The sequence below is a fragment of the Callorhinus ursinus genome, unplaced genomic scaffold, assembly GCF_003265705.2.
Source record: "Callorhinus ursinus isolate GAN/ISIS: 27379988/994484 unplaced genomic scaffold, GSC_fseal_2.0 scaffold117, whole genome shotgun sequence".
Taxonomy (NCBI): Eukaryota; Metazoa; Chordata; class Mammalia; order Carnivora; family Otariidae; genus Callorhinus; species Callorhinus ursinus.
Window position 1 is genome coordinate 1,119,859 of NW_027397179.1, and position 4,093 is coordinate 1,123,951.

Genomic DNA, 4,093 nt, shown 5'->3' on the forward strand with positions numbered 1-4,093 from the left:
GCTCAGCCATTCATCTTGAGGTGGAGCTGGTTGGAGGTGGGGAGGGCATGGTCAGTGACTCCCTAGTGACTCTGGGAGGACACAGCTGCTGGGTCCCTAAGCACAAAACAGAGGCAGGGCCCCAGGTGTCTGGTTTCCCAGCTGAGAGTTCAACCATCAGACCCTCTTCCCAGGCTGCTCATATCCAAGTTTCTCTTCCTACTTGATTCCTCATAGATCAGCACCTAGGGCGGAGTGGTGAGTATTTGGGAGGATAAATTAACATGTTTGTGTGGTTCACTGCATTCACTAGGAAATGAGGGGACCCTGGGGAAGTAGAAGGAGAAGGTACTGGCTGAGGTGAAAAAAAGAGAATAAGCACACTTAGGGGTCCTCAGAACTAAGGGAATAGAGACGTTCTAGAAGGAGGAAGGAATGTAAGTGTCCACTTCCAAGTAGTGAAGATCTGGACAAATGGCAGTGGCTGTCCTGATATAAGGGCCTTGGTAATTAACCATGGAGGGAAAGGTGAGAAGGGTGGCAGGGAAGGGAGAGAGAGCCATGAACTGAGAAGAGAAATCTGAATCAGAGATAGGGAAGAGTCTGCACTTCAAAATGGGACTGGAGGAGAAGCAAATAGGGAGATTGGACAGGAGCCCCAGGGACTTCAGGTTTTTTGTTTGTTTTTGTTTTCTGTTCTTAAAGAAAGAGGGGCCTCTGTTCTCCTGGCAAAATCCAAGCATGGAGGGCTGGGGTGGGGGGGGGGGATAGTGCTTCTATAATGCAAACTCAGTTCTTTTTTTTTTTTTAAGATTTTATTTATTTATTTGACAGAGAGGGAACACAAGCAGGGGGAGTGGGAGAGGGAGAAGCAGGCCTCCCGCGGAGCAGGGAGCCCGATGCGGGGCTCGATCCCAGGACCCCGGGATCATGACCTGAGCCGAAGGCAGACGCTTAATGACTGAGCCACCCAGGTCCCCCACAAACTCAGTTCTTTATGTCAGAGATTTCTCTTAGGTTCTTGTCTGCCAGTGATTCTCCTTATTTATACTATTCATACGGATTTCCTATTATTAAAACATATATGTGGATTTGTGGGGCAGGAAGCTTTTAGAAATGTGGAGCCTCTGCCCTCACTCCTGGCCCACTGAACCAGAATCCACATTTTACAAGATCCTTGGGTGACTTGCCTACACATTAACGTTTGAGAGACACTGGTCTAATGCAGGCTCAGAGACAACAGTGTGGTTTTGGCTATGCATTGTCCCACATGTCTCAAACTATTCTGCTTCCAACAAACATGTGCGGCAACTAACTTCCTGTTTTCCTATTTGGTGCATTGTATAGTCAGGAGTAATGACTTGAGGCTTCCCATTGACAATGGCAGGCATCTCCCTCTGATCTCACAAACTCCACAGAAATGACCAGGAATGTTTTATTAATAATAAAATTATGTAACATCACTCCTTTATTTGGCTAGTAAACATGTGGAATTACCTAAATGCTATAATACTGCATCAGTACTCAAATCAAAATAATATTAGGCAGTCTTCCAAATATTTATATATATGTTTTAAAGATTTATTTATTTTAGAGGGGGGAGGGGCAAGGGGGAGAGGGAGAGAGAGAATCTCTAGCAGACTCCCTGCTGAGTGAGGAGCCTAACCCAGGGCTCCGTCGCAGGACCCTGAGCTCATGACCCGAGCCGAAATCAAAAGTCAGACGCTTCATCTACTGACAAAGCCACTCAGGTGCCCCTTGTATATTTTTTAATAAATGGGAAATTACTACATTAATCTGATATGGCAGGAGCTGTATATAAAATGCAGAAATATGAGTGCAAGTTTTGATAACAATTGTGGAAACGTTGAGATCAAAAATTAAAGAAAGCATTCAAATTCAGAAATATAGTTTATATTAATTGTAGTTATATTGTTATTAGTAAAGTTTTGGCATAAAGGACCTTTTTGGAAAACTTGGTAATTTTTAATACTTTGATTTTATACAATACATGAATGCTGCATTAAATGCAACCCAATTAAATAAATGTTAATATATAGAGAGTGTTTCTTCTCTTTGCACTTAACCAGCAAAGTACCTCATGGAGGATTTTCCTTTTAGGAAGAAATGTGTTTGATCTCAGCCCTTAGATCTGATCCAGTTGTTACTATTCCTTTTGGGTTATGAAATAATTGGATTTTGCTTTTCCTGAATTAGTTCCTTCCAAATCATCCATTTGGGCTAAGGTAGTTAGAAGAGTTAATCCAGACCCTTCCCTTTACCTTCAAAATATGGTTCACATTTAGGCTGCTTCAGAGTTGGTATGTCTGATCACGTGATCTCTTTATCAGAAGGGCTGGGGCATGTTTTTGTCCTGGTTTCTCATCTGAATCCAACACTGTGCCTAACACCATCATATACCAGCCAGCAGTGGTATTTGGCCTCGTCCTCGGGCTGGGCCCCTGTGAGGGTCAGGGCAGCTTTGCCCCCAAGAAGGGAACCTGAGAACCGGGCAGGGGTCCAGGAGTGTTTGCTGTTCGTGTTGAAAATCAATGTCCTAGGGGATTGGCCAGGCTTCTGCTGGAACCAGTATGGATAGTGAGCATCGGTGACTGCTCTGGTGCTGGAGGCACAGGTGAGAGTGACTGTTCCTCCTGGGGACACGGTCATTGAAGTCTCCTGGGTCACCATGGCCCGAGAACTGGTCCCTGAAATGAAAATAGACCCATGTTAGGAATGAAGAATAAAGGCAGAGGGATCCCTCCAAAGGCTGGCCTCTGAAATCTCCATGAACCTGGGCAGTGGGTGAGGAGAGGGAGGAGGAGGAGAGGAGTCCAGGCCATGGTTTAGACGTTGGAAGGGCCCCTTGCCCCAGAGCTGAGGCTAGACTCTCTGATGGCTCTTTATCTCCTACTGAGCTTCTGTGGAAATGGGGTGTATTTGAATGTTGCATTATGCAAATCTGAGCCCTCTACCACCCTGTCCAATGCATAGGTCCTCAACCCTGACAGTAGCTACACTGTCAGGGCAGGGGGGTGGGGGGCAGGCCAGGGGTGGCTGTGTGCTGTGGATTTAGTCCTTTGTAGGAAACAGCTGCTCTGAGATTTTACACAGGCCAGGGAAAAGCCGTTCAGGGTCCCTTAAGTGGGAACCACTTGAGTTCCTGCCAGTCCTCTGAGAAGATCCACAGTATCCGCTGCTGGCTTCCTTGTGCTAGGGTGTGCAGTCTCATTCATTTAACAAGTGACTATTGATTTACCTTTTTGACATTGCAACTGTATTTGCCAGGCCATTCTACATGCCCTGCTTGTCTCTTCTTGGCTCATTCCTGTTTGTACTTCTTTATCCAGTTGTTGAGATGCCATCCCAGTGTCAATTGTAGTGTCACATAGTCTTAATTTCTTATCTGAGTGTTTTGAGTGATTAAAGGAATTGTTTCATGACCAGGTGACTCTACCGAAGTTATGAATTTGAACCTTACATTGAATAACAGCTGGGTGAGGTCAGGTTTTAGTAATTTACTTTGGAGAACTTTAAGAAAACCACCAAAGACTGAAGGTTAAAGTTTTTACTGTGAATTCGGGGGAGACTAAGGTCAGCAGAATGAATTGTCAAGCAAGTCTATAGGACTAAGCATACTGTCCCACTCTCCGCACTATGGATACCCAGGTTGGGTGAGCTTTCTTGGTTGGCAGTGCTCCCCACATAGTATCACACATTGGTGCCAGGAGAAGTTAGCATTGTCTATGACTCCACTGGGAGAAGACAACTGGAAGCTTTTGCTTGGAATCCTCCTGGCCCCAGCCCATGTTGCCTCTTCCTTTGGTTGGCTTTAAAGATGTTTGTTTGTTTGACAGAGAGAGTGAGCACAAGCAGGGGGAACAGCAGGCAGAGGTAGAGGGAGAAGCAGGCTTCCCGCTGAGCAGGGAGCCCGGTGTGGGGCTCGATCCCAGGACCCTGGGATCGTGACCCAAGCTGAAGGCAGATGCTTAATGATTGAGCCACCCAGGTGCCCCCCTTTGGCTGATTTTAATCTGCATCTCTTTGTTGTAATAAGCCATATCTATGGATGCAACAGGTTTCAGTGAGTTATCTAGGGAATTATCAAAACCGA